An 18,714-nucleotide genomic window follows, 5' to 3' on the forward strand; every position below is an offset into this window, starting at 1 on the left:
AGCTGAGAGAGGCTCGTGATGTCATGGCTGAGCTGGCTGGCTGTCTGGCTGGCTGGCTCTGTGTGTGTGTGTGTGTGCGTGTGTCTGTCTGTCTGTCAATTCATTTCAATTCAATTCAAAGGTGCTTTATTGGCATGATCTATAACAATATTGCCAAAGCAGATACAAATGTTCTATCAATCAAGACAAAACATTGCAATACAAGATTCAGTGGAACAAATATAGTACACATTGAAATAAAATTAAGTAGGATATAAACCATATTTGTTGTTTGTATCAAAATGTGTGTCATGACATCAGAAAAATCACTGTTTTTATTTTGTTTTGCAAATGGAGTGCCACAGGCTGGTGTCTACACACTGTCTCGCAGGCTGTGGCAGGTGGATACATATTGCGCTGCTAAGAAGGCAGTGCGCTCCTCCTCTCCCAGCAGGACGGGGAGTTTGCAGCAATCGGGGATCATGCTGAACTCAGGGATATGCATTTTTAATATTTTAAAGTATGTCTCCCTGATTTTTGTGTATTTAGGGCAGGACAGCAGGAAATGCGCCTGTGTTTCGACCTCCCCTAGGTCACACTGGCTGCACAGCCGCTCTTCTCTGGCAACCCAGAATTTTCTGTAGCGGCCTTTTTCAATGGCGAGGCTGTGGTCACTGAGCCTGTATTTAGTTAGATTTTGTCTCTCTTTTATATTTTGGATTTTTAAGTATTCAGCCAATGTAATGTTTCTATTCAGGGCCCGGTAGCATTCCAATTTGTTTTGTAATTCTAATTCGTGTCTCTAATCTTTTGTGTATTTGCTTTTCAGGTACATGTCAATTTTCCCAATTGTTGTTGTTTTGGTCATTGTGTGTTCGGGCTCTGTGAGCCTCAGAGCCGTGGGGGCGTTTCTGTGTACGTGTAAGATGTTTTTATTAAATTCTAGGTGGAATATTTCCATGGGGCTTTTGTCCCAATTGTTGTTATTGAGGTTCATGAGGGGACCCCACACTTCGCTCCCATATAGCAGGATTGGTTGGATGATGGAGTTTAATATTTTAATCCAAATAGTTATTGGTATTGTTGTTTTCCCAAATTGTGTCTTTATGGCATAAAATGCCTGGCGTGCCTTGTCTTTTAATGCGTTTATAGCCAGGCTGAAGCTCCCTGACGCACTGATGGTCAGGCCAAGGTAGTTGTATCTGGTGCAGTGCTCTAATCCAGTGCTGCCCAGAGTGAAGCGGTACCTGTTTCCCTGAGATGGGGCTTTTTTCTGGAAAACCATAACTCTGGTCTTGTCCAGATTGACTGCCAGGGCCCATTTCTGACAGTACTGCTCTAGCAGCGCCAGGTTCTGCTGAAGCCCCTGCTCTGTGGGCGACAGCAGCACCAGGTCGTCTGCGTAGAGCAGGAACTTGATCTCTGTGTCATGGAGAGTTAGGCTGCGGGCGTCAGACTGCTCCAACACTGTGGCCAACTCGATGATGTAGATGTTGAACAGTGTTGGACTCAGACTGCAGCCCTGTCTCACTCCCCGCCCCTGAGTGAAGAACTCTGTTCTTGAGTTGCCAATTTGAACTCCGCATTTGTTTTCAGAATACATTGGTTTAATGATGTCATAAACTTTACCCCCTACACCACTCTGTAGAAGTTTATAAAATAATCCCTTGTGCCAGATTGAGTCAAATGCCTTTCTAAAGTCTACAAAACAGGCAAATATTTTTCCTTTATTGTTTTGGGTATATTTATTTATGAGGGTGTGTAGAGTGTAAATATGATCGGTTGTGCTGTGTTTTGGTAGGAAGCCAATCTGACTCTTATTCAGGACACTGTGCTTGGTAAGGAAGGCCAGTATCTGGGCGTTGATGATACTGCAGAACACCTTCCCCAGGTTACTGCTCACACAGCTGCCCCAGTAGTTATTGGGGTCTAATTTGTCTCCACTTTTAAAAATCGGGGTGATCAATCCTTGATTCCCGACCTCAGGGAAACACCCGGCTCTCAGCACCAGGTTAAAGAGTTTGAGCAGAGCCTCCTGCAGCTGCGGGCTGCTGTGCTTCAGCATCTCAGGGCTGATGCTGTCGGGGCCGCTGGCTTTCCTGGGTTTGAGGATTTTGAGTTGATGTTTTAGTTCCTGTATTGTAAATGGGTTATCTAAGGGATTTTGGTTATTCTTAATGATTTCTTCCAATTTATTTAGGTTTTTTAATATTTTAACCTGTTCTGGCTTTGGATTGTTTTCAACATTTTGGTAAAGTTTTTCAAAGTGTGTTTTCCAGATTTCTCCATTTTGAATTGGTATTTCATTTTTTGTTTTTGGGGTATTTATTCTGCCCATATAGTGGTCTTTTTTCTTACTGAGGAGTTGCTTGTAGTGCCGCAGGGCCTGGCAGTAGCTGAGGCGAGCCTCCTGGTTGTCGGGCTCTCTGTGTTTAGTGTTGGAGAGATGTCTCAGGTGTTTCCTAGAAGTTTCACACTCCTGGTCACACCACTGTTCTTTTTTTCTTTTAGACGATTTCATATTTTGGTTTTTAATTGTTTTAATGTTTGATTTTAAAGCCAGTCTCTCAAATATTTCATTCAGTGTTTTGGTGGCTGAGTTTATTCCGTTTTGGTTTATTTGATAGTGTGAGGATTGATATCTGTCTAACATGTTTTCAATCTCATCACTATTCAGGGCTCTTGTGTAGTTCTCTGTGCTGGGCTCTGACCATCTCTAACTGGGTGGCAGGGAGACCAGTTTTGTGGGAAGTTTGGCTCTGACTTGTGGCTGCGCTGATCTTTTTAGGTAAAGTGTTATTTGGCTGTGGTCTGATAGTGGAGATTGTTGTCTGACTATAAACGCATTGTTGGCTTGTGGGTCCAGGTCAGTTATGGCATAGTCCACCACACTGCTGCCCAGAGCCGAGCAGTATGTGAATCTCCCCAGAGAGTACCCCCTGGTCCTGCCATTGATGATATATAGACCCAGGCTTTTACATAGGCGCACTACCTGCTTCCTGCTCTTGTTTACCACGCTGTCGTGGCTGTGTCAGTGTGGAGGTGTGTGTGTGGCACAGCGGGGAATCTCCGAACAGGTGTGTGTTCCCCTCTGTATTGATGTAGTCCATCTCTCTGCCAGTCCTGGCATTGAGATCGCCACACAGCAGTACAGAGCCCAGGGTCTGGAAGTGGCAGATTTCGTTTTGAAGCTCATGAAAGCCTTCCTCATTATAGTAGGGGGAGTCTGCGGGTGGCATATAAATTGCACATAGGTATATATCTGTGTTATTTTGTAGGGTGTCTTTTCTGATTTTCATCCACAGGTGTGTGTCTCCTCTCTGTACTGGGCATAGGGCTGCTCGGAGCTCCTCCCTGTACCACACGATAATCCCCCACGAGGCCCTGCCACACCTGACTTTGGGTTTTTTATAGGAGGGCACAATCAGCTCCCTGTATCCATTGTATCCATCCAGTGTATAGACATATCTGCACAGCACCAAGTCTCTACAAGAATGAAAACATCTGAACTATTTACAGTGTTGATCAGTTCAGGGCCTGTGCTCTTCATTCCAAAAGTTGAGGAGCGTAAACCCTGCATATTCCAACTGCTTATTTTAAAGGACATGTTAATATATTTTATTATACTTGTCTCTTCTACATAAGAAAGTTTAATTTGTGGTCTACAACTGATATTATATTACTATTAATAATTATATATGGATATACATAATAATCACTCAAAGATTTTATGTTTGCATCAAAATATCAGAATAATTAAATCACATTTTTTCTTACTCTCCATCTCCACAACCATATATATGTGTGTTGAGGCTCAGTTAACTCAGCAGTGTGGAACAGATGACACTGAGGAGTTGCCTTATCTGGACCAGCTGGGCAGCATCGGGCCTCCAGGCTCTGGAAGCCGCTGCTGCGTGGCTGTGTGGCTGTGCTGGTCCCCGGCTGTCCGCTCTGCTGTGCTGGACGGGCCCTCTGGGGATGGGGGGGTGGGGAATGGGGCCGCGGGGTCTCAGGGGCTGGGGCTGGGGTGGAGCCGGTGGCTGGGGATGTGGCCGGGGGCTGGGGGGTTTGCTCCTGGTCTCGAGGTGGGGGTGTGTGGGGTTTCGGCCCAGGGTTGTGTCCTTGAGGACCTTTGAGATGATCCTCACACCCGTCTTGTTGAGGTGGACGTGGTCATACAGGTGATGTGGCTGGACGTCTCAGTGGTGTGCCAGGTGGACGTTGGGGAGGAGGGCACATCTTCGGGACACTTCTGCGTTGATGGCCTGGATGATGTGCAGGGGCACGTCTGTGCGGGGCAGCAGTGTGGAGATGGAAATTTTGGCAGTTGGGAATTCCTCTGTGGCTTTCGTTGCTACCTGTCTCAGGGCTGAGGCCACATCGCCCCTGCGGGCACTCAGGTCGTTAGTGCCGGTGTGGATGAGGATGTGTTTGACTTGGCAAAGCCTCCTCTTGGAGAGCAGCTCCAGGGCTCTCTGTGCTGTGGAGCACCAAAGCTTTTTCACTTTTCGCCCAGGGAAGAGGCGCCTCTCAACCACGAACTTCCCATTGGATTCGCTCAGAATGACCACCTCTGCGTTGACCTGCCACTCCGGGTTTGCGTCGGGAGTGGTGGGGGCAGCGGGTGTGTTTTGGGGGAGTGGCGTTTCAGGGGGTTGTGTATTAGTGGCAGGTCTGGTGATAGTGGGTGTGTCAGGAGTGGTGGGGAGTGTGGGTGGATCAGTGGGTGCGTCAGGGGTTGGAGGTGTTGTGAGGTCAGTGCAGTGCAGTCTCTGTGCTCCAGTGATGTGTAGCTCCTCTCTTAGCTCCTCCAGCTGGCTCTGCAGGCTCCTCAGCTAGCTGTGCTGGGGTGTCCAGGTCAGCTCCTCCCTCGCTCTGCGCAGCTCCGTCCTCAGGGTTTGGCTCTGCTCCTCCAGGTCTCTCACTGCTGCTCTCAGCTCATGGATCTCAGCCTTGTGCTGCATCTTTAGTCTGTGCGTCTCATCCCGGAGCTGATCACACAAGGAGGTCTGGGCCAGGGTGCTCAAGGTCTGCTCCCTGAACTCCGCAAACTCCAGCTCCAGCACTGATAGGCATTCCTTTAGTGTTTTAATGTTGCTGGAGAGTTTTGGGGAGACAGGGGGGCAGTCTGTGGGAGATGGGGCACTGTCTGGCTCCGTGTGGCTGGGGGCAGACTGCAGGGTGGCCGGCTCTGGCTCTTGTTTCTCTACCTCAGTCTGCTGCTTTGAGGTGTGGAAGCCGAGAGCTAATTGGTCCAGGCTGCTCTCGCTGCCCTGCACCATGATGGTCCCGTTGTGGTATACATTAAAAGTGAGCATCACACTGTCTGTGTCTTTCTCTACCAGCACTGAGATCTGCCTGCCTCTGCTAATGCCCCTCTTGTTGTTATTGGGGTATGTCTGGCACAGGGTTTTGTGAAAGGCGGTGTAGAACAGTAGATTGTTCTTGACCCTGTTTTCTCCTTTACCAGTGTAGTCTAGGATGAGGGTCTCAGGAGATGCTCTCATCACAGCTTGTTTGTAGTCCTTCTTAGCCTGTGCAGAGCGAATGTCTTCAGGGTATCGGATTTCAAAAGGCAGCTCTGCAGTCAGACTGCTGTTCGATAGATTTCTATCAGTCTCAGTGGCAGTTGGGCTCTCTCCTACTGTCACTCTATTCAAATCGGAGCTCTGCATTTTCATTGGCTGAGTCAACTACTGAGAATGCTTATTTATTTTATTAATACATATTTTTTTGTTTAATTATTTGTCTCTTACCTCCAATTCTTGTCTTCAGCTTTTCTTTTCTGACTTTTCTTCCTGAACTGTCTCTCTGCTTTCTTCTTTTTGTGTTTCTCTTAAAATTATTATTTTTTGAATACTTTTTCTTCTGAATTTCTATTCCATGTCTTCTGTGTATGTTTATAGTGCTATATATTCATTTGTAAATCACAAATTAAATCCGCTTATGTATAAAAACAAATGTTTTTTAGGAGCTCATATTCCTCTCTCTCTCTCTCTCTCTCTCTCTCTCTCTCTCTCTCTCTCTCTTTCTCTCTCTCCCTCTCAATTCAATTCATTTGTATTGTCAAAGCAATTGGACATACATACATATACATACATACATACATACATACATACATACATCTACACGGAAAATAAATAATAGAATTATGAATCACAATAAGATGTAATGAAGTACAGAAAATGAAAATGTAAAAAAATGTGATCTTTAATACATACAAATAAAGAAAATAGGTTTACTATTTCCAGATTCCTTTTTTGAAATACAATGACATGCATAACAAACAAGTATTTACATTATATTTACAGCCGGTGCTCGTGTGTCACTGTGTCCCTCAGGCTGTGGTAGGCGCTGACATATTGGGCAGCCAGGGTGGCTGTGTGTCCCTCCCCCAGGAGGACTGGCGTTTTTCTTTTTTCTCAGTTTTGTCACAGGTTGGGTGGGCATCCATTATGTTGTTACAGAATTTGTCCCTTATTTTGGGCTAAAGCTTTCCGTGGAGGGGAACGTGGATCAGTTTGTACCATTTTTGGGAGAATCTGCCTTGTTGGGGCGGAGCTGTGACCAGGTGAACAGTAGATCGGGCATAGGTGGGCATGTGGGCAGAGGAGTTGGAAGGCCGGTCAAGCAAATAAGCTTGCTAAGGTACGCAGCAGCAGCAAGCATCCCCCACATCCAGCCAGCCAGCCAGTCTGGCTGGCAGTGACTGAGTGGTTGTCAGACGGCAAGCAACGGAATGTACGTGCTCTGTGATGTCATAGCAGTCAGCTGAGAGAGGCTCGTGATGTCATCGCTGAGCTGGCTGGCTGGCTGGCTCTGTGTGTGTGTGTGTATGTCTGTGTGTGTGTGTGTGTGTCTGTTTGTCTGTTTTTCAGTCTGTCTGTCTCTCTCTCTCTCTCTCTCTCTCTCTCCCTCTCAATTCAATTCATTTGTATTGTCAAAGCAATTGGACATACATACATTCATACATACATATATATATATATATATATATATATATATATATATATATATATATATACATACATACATGCATACATGCTAGAAAGTCATTACTATGTTATCTTAAAGGCTAACTAAGCAGAACATATATCATTATAGAACAGAGTCCATAGGTCTACACATGGTTTTAGGGAACAGGCACGTAGGTCATACCCTTTGACATTGTTTCCAAGGTTCTCATCGTAAATAACAAACAGAAATCAAACTAGCTTCTGGCCTGACCTTCTAGCTTGACTCTATCTTTCCGCCTTATATACTTGGTGAATAATTGAGGAAGTAGCACCAAGTGACCACATTAGGCTGCCTGAGGGTTTCTGGGGAGTGTAGTTGTCTAGGGTCGGTTTTCTTCCCTAGAGTGCAGACCTTGCAGCAGACCTGGCCTGACATGTCTGCCATGTATGACCCTGCCCCTTGGTTTGTCCCACATCCTCCCCCCCAGCTGCGACCCCATAGGTCGAGCGACAGCCGCAAAAAAGCATGCACCCGGGACAGCCCATCAACATTCCCCATGGCCTTCCCTGGCCTGTGCTGCAGGGTGAAATGAAAATGTTGGAGACTCAAAAACCACCTCATCACACGGGCATTCCTGTCTTTCGAACGATGCATCCAAGTGAGGGGGGCATGGTCAGTGATCAGGGTGAAGTGCCTGCCCAACAAATAGTATCGAAGACTGTCCAAAGCCCACTTCACTGCCAAACATTCTTCTTCAACTACCAAATAATTTATTTCATTGGATTCCAACTTTCTGCTAAGGAACAACACCGGGTGTTCGTGATCACCCATTCTTTGGGACAAAACCACTCCGATCCCCACCTCAGAGGCGTCTGTCTGGACTATAAATTCTTTCTGAAAGTCTGGTACCATTAAAACGGGGTTGCGGCAGAGCGCCTCCTGTAGGCTCCGGAAAGCCGGTTTGCTGTATCACCCCATCTAACCATATTGGGTTCTGTAGCCTTAGTCATATCAGTCAGAGGTGCCGCTAAGGTAGCATAGTTGGGAATAAACCTCGGGTAATACCCAGTTAACCCTAAAAATGCCCTAACCTGCTTTTTATTGACAGGCCTAGGCCAAGAGTTTATGGCTTCAACCTTGGATATTTGGGGTTTCACCATACCCCTCCCTACTTTATAGCCCAAGTATTTGGCCTCTTCCAACCCCAAATTGTATTTGGTTGGATTAGTCATCAGGCCTGCTGCATGTATTGAATCCAATACCGCTTGGAGCTGAGACAAATGTGATTCCCAATCTGGACTGTGAATGACCACATCATCTAAATATGCTGCCGCATACGTCCTGTGTGGTCTAAGTATGTGGTCCATCAACCTTTGAAAGGTGGCAGGAGCACCATGCAGGCCAAAGGGCATCACTGTGTAGTGAAACAGACCATCTGGGGTTGCAAAGGCTGTTTTTTCTTTGGCACCCGGGGTCAAGGGAATCTGCCAGTAGCCTTTGGCTAAGTCAATAGTTGAAATATAGTGAGCATTCCCAATATTCTCTAACAATTCATCTACTCGGGGCATTGGGTATGCATCAAACTTTGAAATTTCATTAACCTTTCTAAAATCATTACAGAATCTCCAGGAGCCATCAGGTTTGGAAACCATGACTATAGGGCTGGACCACTCACTGTGGGATTCTTCAATAACCCCTGCCTCCAGCATTTCCTTAACCTCATTTCTAATAGTGTTCCTGCGAGCTTCTGGTACCCTGTAAGGCCTCATATTTACCTTCTTTCCTGGGAGAGACACAATGTTGTGAGAGACTAAATGGGTACGCCCCGGTATGCCTGAGAAAACTTCCCTATTACGTATTATCAAGTCGTTCACCTCCTTCAACTGGTCAGGTGACAAGGCAGCTGCAATATTCACCTTCGGTGTCCCTAGTGGCTGAGGGGGGTAAGTCAACATCAACACTTCCCTGTCCTTCCAGGCTTTTATTAAGTTAACATGATATATTTGTTCTGGGGGTCGGCGGCCGGGTTGCTGAACCTTATAGTTCACTTCCCGTATTCGCTCTATAATCTCATAAGGTCCCATCCACGTAGCCAGAAATTTACATTCTACAGTGGGAACCAACACCAACACCCTATCACCAGGCTGGAACACCCTCAGTGTAGCCTGACGATTATAGGCGAATTGTTGGTGTTCCTGTGCCTGCCTTAGGTGCTCTCTCACAATGGGAGTGACTGTGGCTATTCTCTCTTGCATAGCATTGATGTGCTCGACTACACTCCGGAAAGGAGTGGACTCGTGTTCCCACGTTTCACGGGCTATGTCTAATATCCCCCTGGGGTGCCTCCCATATAACAGTTCAAAAGGCGAAAAGCCCAGGGAAGCCTGTGGGACTTCCCTAATGGCAGACATCAAGTAGGGCAGCATGAATTCCCAATTTTTCCCATCCTTATCGATTACCTTTCTTAGCATGGACTTCAGGGTCCTATTAAATCTCTCAACCAACCCATCTGTTTGTGGGTGGTAGACTGATGTTCTCAACTGCTTAACCTGCAACAATTTACACAGATCGGTCATAACCTTAGACATAAAGGGTGTGCCCTGATCTGTTAATATCTCCCTCGGTATCCCCACCCTACTACACATCAACATTAGCTCTTTTGCAATACCTTTTGAAGCCATGGTCCGCAGTGGAATGGCTTCTGGGTACCTGGTGGCATAATCCAAAATAACCAGTATATACTGATGCCCTCTGGCTGATTTCGGGAGAGGTCCCACCACATCCATAGCTATCCTAGCAAAGGGGGTCTCTATGATGGGCAAAGGGACCAGTGGGCTTCTGAAGGCTGGTTTAGGAGCATGTAGTTGACATTCAGGACATGAGCTACAATGTTCTGTCACGTCTGCATGTACGCCTGGCCAGTAAAACCTCCTCAGGAGTCTATCCTTGGTTTTGTCCATCCCCAGATGTCCCCCCAGGATATGCCCATGTGCCAGATTGAGAACTGTTCGTCTGAATGGGGTGGGAACTAGCAATTGCTCCACAATGTCCACTCCTATCTTATTTACACGGTACAATAGGTCATTTTTTACCATAAAATAAGGATAAGCTGTTGGCGGGTCTGCAGTAGTCATAGGGGTCCCATTTACTACCTTCACATTTTCTTTAGCATAGTGTAGAGTGAGATCTCGCACCTGTGCGCTGCCAAAATCAGTGGGGAGTCCCTCTAACACTGACACTTCTACATTGTCAGCTTCAGGGGTCTCTATGAATGGATTCTCACCCACCCTGCTAGTGCTTGGTTCCTCACCCTCCATAGGGTCATCTACGTCACTACATTCCACCCCTATGTTTTCAGTTTAATTTTCCCCAACCAAAACCTTCACTGTCGACTCAACTGGAACCAGGTCTACTTTTAGCTCTAGTTGTGGGATCGAGGCAACTTCTGGCTTACAGTTTTCAGTGTGCATTTCCAATTTACTATGTTTTCTATCTAGTTTTCCAAAATTAGGAAAATATCGTCCCAGTATCACATCATATGGCATGTTGGGTACCACACCGACTTCGTAATCTAGTTTCCCGGCCTCTGTCTGTATGTTTACAAGGGCTGTGGGATAGGGGCGTGTGTCACCATGTGTGCATGTGATACTGAGCTCCTGATGTCTATCCAGCTTGTTGGTCGCTACTAGTTTTTCTGTGACCAGTGTAACCATACTGCCAGAGTCGAGTAGAGCAGCCACTTCTTTCTCATCGACTATCACTGTACACATGTGTTTTGGATTAGGTACTCCGCCTATGAAAACATCCGTCCCAACAGGGCAGGCATAAAATACCGGTTTCTCTTTCCCCATATCACACACATTACATTGCATTGGTTCCTCTCTACCTGGGCAGTGGGCCGCAATATGTCCTACTTTGTCACAATTGTAGCAGACAATTGGTTGTGATGGTGACCCCCTATAACCCTTAGTCTCGGCTTTAGGCCCCACCTTTGCCCCCCCCAGTCTTGCTCTTTTCTTCCAACCCAGCGCGTCATGTTTCCCAGAGTACTTTGGAACCATCTTACCCGGTCCGCTGGTTCGTCATGGCCTGGGGAACGAGTTTTTAACCTCCGGTACATGCTCTGCTGCTCCGGCTGTATAGAACCGCTCTACAATGGCCACCAAGGTGTCAGCGGACAGCACCTCATTCTGGCCAACCCAGCGTCGAACATCCTTGGGCAAACAGCGTTGGTAGTTGTCAAGGACTATGGCCTCCACCACCTCGGCTGATGAATGGACCTCTGGCTGTAGCCATTTCCTGGCCAGATGGATCAGATCAAACATCTGCGTTCGGATTGGTTGTCCTGGTTGGTAGGCCCACTGCTGAAACCGATGTGCCCTCACTGCGGTGGTCACGCCCAATCGGGTCATTATCTCCGCTTTCAATTTATCATAGTCCTGGGCGTCCTTCAGCTCCAGATCAAAGTACGCTTTCTGTGCATCCCCTGCCAGATAAGGTGCCACAAGCCCTGCCCAGGAATCTTTTGGCCATCCCTCTCTCCGCTGTCCTCTCAAAGGTCATAAGGAAGGCCTCAACATCGTCCTGTTTTGTCATTTTCTGCAGAAAGTGATTGGTGCGGGGAGTGGAATGGGTTGCAGCCCCCTGTGGCCCAATCCTGGTTGCAAGTGCTTCAACACTCTCTTTCAGCTCTTTAGTCACCTTTTCCTGCTCTTCTCTAAACATTTTATTTGTATCATGCTGGACCTGCAGTGCTTCCTGATGCATCCGCATAGCATCCTGGTGAGCCACCTGCTGCACCCTGGTCGCTTCCTGTTGGGCTATTACAGCCTGTAGTTTTTTTTTTTTTGGATAAAAAAATTCACTCAGCCAGTCTGGGTTTCATGAGGTGCTGCCCGCATTCTACACCAAATGTGACAAAACGCCTTGGCTGTACACATGTGTGGGTCTTCTCTGTGATCTTCTTAGGAGTAAAAACCAGTCATGACCCAGGGAGGAGGTTGCAAATACAGGGCTGTGCCTGTATGTTTACTTCAAACAAAACAAATCTGAAAACAAAACCTAACTCACACTGGAGTTGTAACTAATCTTACATAATCATTCTATTTTAAACAAAGTCTGGAATAAATAAGTCTTGGCTTTCTCCTTATGAGCTACCTCTGTTTTCCAGATAACTCACCCTATTGTCTCTCACTTCTCTCTCTCTCAGGCCCGCCTTATATACCTGGTGAATAATTGAGGAAGTAACACCAAGTGACCACATTAGGTGCTAGAATGGCTGCCTGAGGGTTTCTGGGGAGTGTAGTTGCCTAGGGTCGGTATTCTACCCTAGAGTACACACCTTGCAGCAGACCTGGCCTGACATATCTGCCATGTATGACCCTGCCCCTTGGTTTGTCACATTACATACATACATACATATACACGGAAAATAAATAATAGAATTATGAATCACAATAAGATGTAATGAAGTACAGAAAAAGAAAATGTAATAAAATGTGATCTTTAATACATACAAATAAAGAAAATAGGTATACCATTTCCAGATTCCTTTTTTGAAATACAATGACATGCATTACAAACGAGTATTTACATTATATTTACAGCCGGTGCTCGTGTGTCACTGTGTCCCTCAGGCTGTGGTTGGCGCTGACATATTGGGCAGAATGTGTCCCTTATTTTGGGCTAAAGCTTTCTGTGGAGGGGAACGTGGATCAGTTTGTACCATTTTTGGGAGGATCTGCCTTGTTGGGGCGGAGCTGTGATCCAGGTGAACAGCAGATCGGGCATAGGTGGGCATGTGGGCAGAGGAGTAGGAAGGCCGGTCAAGCAAATAAGCTTGCTAAGGTACACAGCAGCAGCAAGCAGCCCCCCCATCCAGCCAGCCAGCCAGTCTGGCTGGCAGTGACTGAGTGGTTGACAGACGGCAAGCAACGGAATGTTCATGCTCTGTGATGTCATAGCAGTCAGCTGAGAGAGGCTTGTGATGTCATCGCTGAGCTGGCTGGCTGGCTGTGTGTGTGTGTGTGTGTGTGTGTGTGTGTGTGTGTCTGTTTGTGTTTGTCAGTCTGTCTGTCTGTCTGTCTCTCTCTCTCTCTCTCTCTCTCTCTCTCTCTCTCTCTCTCTCTCCCTCTCAATTCAATTCATTTGTATTGTCAAAGCAATTGGACATACATACATACATACATACATACATGCTAGAAAATCATTACTATGTTATCTTAAAGGCTAACTAAGCAGAACATATTTCATTATAGAACAGAGTTCATAGATCTACACATGGTTTTAAGGAACAGGCACGTAGGTCATACCGTTTGACATTGTCTCCAAGGTTCTCATCGTAAATAACAAACAGAAATCAAACTACCTTATGGCCTCCTGACCTTCTAGCTTGACCTTATCTTTCTTAAGTATACAAGAGAGAAAAACAGGTTTAAGAAAATCAATTCTAACTTTCCTTCCATACAATAATACATACATACATACATACGGAAAATAAATAATAGAATTATGAATCTCAATATAATGTAATGAAGTACAGAAAAAGAAAATGTAATAAAATGTGATCTTTAATACATTCAAATAAAGAAAATAGGTTTACTATTTCCAGATTCCTTTTTGAAATACAATGACATGCATTACAAACAAGTATTTACATTATATTTACAGCCGGTGCTCGTGTGTCACTGTGTCCCTCAGGCTGTTGTAGGCGCTGACATATTGGGCAGCCAGGGTGGCTGTGTGTCCCTCCACCAGGAGGACTGAGCGTTTTTCTTTTTTCTCAGTTTTGTCACAGGTTGGGTGGGCATTCGTTATGTTGTTACAGAATGTGTCCCTTATTTTGGGCTAAAGCTTTCCGTGGAGGGGAACGTGGATCAGTTTGTACCATTTTTGGGAGGATCTGCCTTGTTGGGGCGGAGCTGTGATCCAGGTGAACAGCAGATCGGGCTTAGGTGGGCATTTGGGCATAGGAGTAGGAAGGCCGGTCAGGCAAATTAGCTTGCTAAGATACGCAGCAGCAGCAAGCAGCCCCCCCATCCAGCCAGCCAGCCAGTCTGGCTGGCAGTGACTGAGTGGTTGACAGACGGCAAGCAACGGAATGTACGTGCTCTGTGATGTCATAGCAGTCAGCTGAGAGAGGCTCGTGATGTCATGGCTGAGCTGGCTGGCTGTCTGGCTGGCTGGCTCTGTGTGTGTGTGTGTGTGTGTGTGTGTGTGCGTGTTTCTGTCTGTCTGTCAATTCATTTCAATTCAATTCAAAGGTGCTTTATTGGCATGATCTATCACAATATTGCCAAAGCAGATACAAATGTTCTATCAATCAAGACAAAACATTGCAATACAAGATTCAGTGGAACAAATATAGTACACATTGAAATAAAATTAAGTAGGATATAAACCATATTTGTTGTTTGTATCAAAATTTGTGTCATGACATCAGAAAAATCACTGTTTTTATTTTGTTTTGCAAATGGAGTGCCACAGGCTGGTGTCTACACACTGTCTCGCAGGCTGTGGCAGGTGGATACATATTGCGCTGCTAAGAAGGCAGTGCGCTCCTCCTCTCCCAGCAGGACGGGGAGTTTGCAGCAATCGGGGATCATGCTGAACTCAGGGATATGCATTTTTAATATTTTAAAGTATGTCTCCCTGATTTTTGTGTATTTAGGGCAGGACAGCAGGAAATGCGCCTGTGTTTCGACCTCCCCTAGGTCACACTGGCTGCACAGCCGCTCTTCTCTGGCAACCCAGAATTTTCTGTAGCGGCCTTTTTCAATGGCGAGGCTGTGGTCACTGAGCCTGTATTTAGTTAGATTTTGTCTCTCTTTTATATTTTGGATTTTTAAGTATTCAGCCAATGTAATGTTTCTATTCAGGGCCCGGTAGCATTCCAATTTGTTTTGTAATTCTAATTCGTGTCTCTAATCTTTTGTGTATTTGCTTTTCAGGTACATGTCAATTTTCCCAATTGTTGTTGTTTTGGTCATTGTGTGTTCGGGCTCTGTGAGCCTCAGAGCCGTGGGGGCGTTTCTGTGTACGTGTAAGATGTTTTTATTAAATTCTAGGTGGAATATTTCCATGGGGCTTTTGTCCCAATTGTTGTTATTGAGGTTCATGAGGGGACCCCACACTTCGCTCCCATATAGCAGGATTGGTTGGATGATGGAGTTTAATATTTTAATCCAAATAGTTATTGGTATTGTTGTTTTCCCAAATTGTGTCTTTATGGCATAAAATGCCCGGCGTGCCTTGTCTTTTAATGCGTTTATAGCCAGGCTGAAGCTCCCTGACGCACTGATGGTCAGGCCAAGGTAGTTGTATCTGGTGCAGTGCTCTAATCCAGTGCTGCCCAGAGTGAAGCGGTACCTGTTTCCCTGAGATGGGGCTTTTTTCTGGAAAACCATAACTCTGGTCTTGTCCAGATTGACTGCCAGGGCCCATTTCTGACAGTACTGCTCTAGCAGTGCCAGGTTCTGCTGAAGCCCCTGCTCTGTGGGCGACAGCAGCACCAGGTCGTCTGCATAGAGCAGGAACTTGATCTCTGTGTCATGGAGAGTTAGGCTGCGGGCGTCAGACTGCTCCAACACTGTGGCCAACTCGATGATGTAGATGTTGAACAGTGTTGGACTCAGACTGCAGCCCTGTCTCACTCCCCGCCCCTGAGTGAAGAACTCTGTTCTTGAGTTGCCAATTTGAACTCCGCATTTGTTTTCAGAATACATTGATTTAATGATGTCATAAACTTTACCCCCTACACCACTCTGTAGAAGTTTATAAAATAATCCCTTGTGCCAGATTGAGTCAAATGCCTTTCTAAAGTCTACAAAACAGGCAAATATTTTTCCTTTATTGTTTTGGGTATATTTATTTATGAGGGTGTGTAGAGTGTAAATATGATCGGTTGTGCTGTGTTTTGGTAGGAAGCCAATCTGACTCTTATTCAGGACACTGTGCTTGGTAAGGATGGCCAGTATCTGGGCGTTGATGATACTGCAGAACACCTTCCCCAGGTTACTGCTCACACAGCTGCCCCAGTAGTTATTGGGGTCTAATTTGTCTCCACTTTTAAAAATCGGGGTGATCAATCCTTGATTCCCGACCTCAGGGAAACACCCGGCTCTCAGCACCAGGTTAAAGAGTTTGAGCAGAGCCTCCTGCAGCTGCGGGCTGCTGTGCTTCAGCATCTCAGGGCTGATGCTGTCGGGGCCGCTGGCTTTCCTGGGTTTGAGGATTTTGAGTTGATGTTTTAGTTCCTGTATTGTAAATGGGTTATCTAAGGGATTTTGGTTATTCTTAATGATTTCTTCCAATTTATTTAGGTTTTTTAATATTTTAACCTGTTCTGGCTTTGGATTGTTTTCAACATTTTGGTAAAGTTTTTCAAAGTGTGTTTTCCAGATTTCTCCATTTTGAATTGGTATTTCATTTTTTGTTTTTGGGGTATTTATTCTGCCCATATAGTGGTCTTTTTTCTTACTGAGGAGTTGCTTGTAGTGCCGCAGGGCCTGGCAGTAGCTGAGGCGAGCCTCCTGGTTGTCGGGCTCTCTGTGTTTAGTGTTGGAGAGATGTCTCAGGTGTTTCCTAGAAGTTTCACACTCCTGGTCACACCACTGTTCTTTTTTTCTTTTAGACGATTTCATATTTTGGTTTTTAATTGTTTTAATGTTTGATTTTAAAGCCAGTCTCTCAAATATTTCATTCAGTGTTTTGGTGGCTGAGTTTATTCCGTTTTGGTTTATTTGATAGTGTGAGGATTGATATCTGTCTAACATGTTTTCAATCTCATCACTATTCAGGGCTCTTGTGTAGTTCTCTGTGCTGGGCTCGGACCATCTCTAACTGGGTGGCAGGGAGACCAGTTTTGTGGGAAGTTTGGCTCTGACTTGTGGCTGCACTGATCTTTTTAGGTAAAGTGTTATTTGGCTGTGGTCTGATAGTGGAGATTGTTGTCTGACTATAAACGCATTGTTGGCTTGTGGGTCCAGGTCAGTTATGGCGTAGTCCACCACACTGCTGCCCAGAGCCGAGCAGTATGTGAATCTCCCCAGAGAGTACCCCCTGGTCCTGCCATTGATGATATATAGACCCAGGCTTTTACATAGGCGCACTACCTGCTTCCTGCTCTTGTTTACCACGCTGTCGTGGCTGTGTCAGTGTGGAGGTGTGTGTGTGGCACAGCGGGGAGTCTCCGAACAGGTGTGTGTTCCCCTCTGTATTGATGTAGTCCATCTCTCTGCCAGTCCTGGCATTGAGATCGCCACACAGCAGTACAGAGCCCAGGGTCTGGAAGTGGCAGATTTCGTTTTGAAGCTCATGAAAGCCTTCCTCATTATAGTAGGGGGAGTCTGCGGGTGGCATATAAATTCCATAAATTGCTGGATGATGTGCAGGGGCACGTCTGTGCGGGGCAGCAGTGTGGAGATGGAAATTTTGGCAGTTGGGAATTCCTCTGTGGCTTTCGTTGCTACCTGTCTCAGGGCTGAGGCCACATCGCCCCTGCGGGCACTCAGGTCGTTAGTGCCGGTGTGGATGAGGATGTGTTTGACTTGGCAAAGCCTCCTCTTGGAGAGCAGCTCCAGGGCTCTCTGTGCTGTGGAGCACCAAAGCTTTTTCACTTTTCGCCTAGGGAAGAGGCGCCTCTCAACCAGGAACTTCCCATTGGATTCGCTCAGAATGACCACCTCTGCGTTGACCTGCCACTCCGGGTTTGCGTCGGGAGTGGTGGGGGCAGCGGGTGTGTTTTGGGGGAGTGGCGTTTCAGGGGGTTGTGTATTAGTGGCAGGTCTGGTGATAGTGGGTGTGTCAGGAGTGGTGGGGAGTGTGGGTGGATCAGTGGGTGCGTCAGGGGTTGGAGGTGTTGTGGGGTCAGTGCAGTGCAGTCTCTGTGCTCCAGTGATGTGTAGCTCCTCTCTTAGCTCCTCCAGCTGGCTCTGCAGGCTCCTCAGCTAGCTGTGCTGGGGTGTCCAGGTCAGCTCCTCCCTCGCTCTGCGCAGCTCCGTCCTCAGGGTTTGGCTCTGCTCCTCCAGGTCTCTCACTGCTGCTCTCAGCTCATGGATCTCAGCCTTGTGCTGCATCTTTAGTCTGTGCATCTCATCCCGGAGCTGATCACACAAGGAGGTCTGGGCCAGGGTGCTCAAGGTCTGCTCCCTGAACTCCGCAAACTCCAGCTCCAGCACTGATAGGCATTCCTTTAGTGTTTTAATGTTGCTGGAGAGTTTTGGGGAGACAGGGGGGCAGTCTGTGGGAGATGGGGCACTGTCTGGCTCCGTGTGGCTGGGGGCAGACTGCAGGGTGGCCGGCTCTGGCTCTTGTTTCTCTACCTCAGTCTGCTGCTTTGAGGTGTGGAAGCCGAGAGCTAATTGGTCCAGGCTGCTCTCGCTGCCCTGCACCATGATGGTCCCGTTGTGGTATACATTAAAAGTGAGCATCACACTGTCTGTGTCTTTCTCTACCAGCACTGAGATCTGCCTGCCTCTGCTAATGCCCCTCTTGTTGTTATTGGGGTATGTCTGGCACAGGGTTTTGTGAAAGGCGGTGTAGAACAGTAGATTGTTCTTGACCCTGTTTTCTCCTTTACCGGTGTAGTCTAGGATGAGGGTCTCAGGAGATGCTCTCATCACAGCTTGTTTGTAGTCCTTCTTAGCCTGTGCAGAGCGAATGTCTTCAGGGTATCGGATTTCAAAAGGCAGCTCTGCAGTCAGACTGCTGTTCGATAGATTTCTATCAGTCTCAGTGGCAGTTGGGCTCTCTCCTACTGTAACTCTATTCAAATCGGAG

This window comes from Amia ocellicauda, chromosome 14 (assembly GCF_036373705.1).
Source record: "Amia ocellicauda isolate fAmiCal2 chromosome 14, fAmiCal2.hap1, whole genome shotgun sequence".
NCBI lineage: Eukaryota > Metazoa > Chordata > Actinopteri > Amiiformes > Amiidae > Amia > Amia ocellicauda.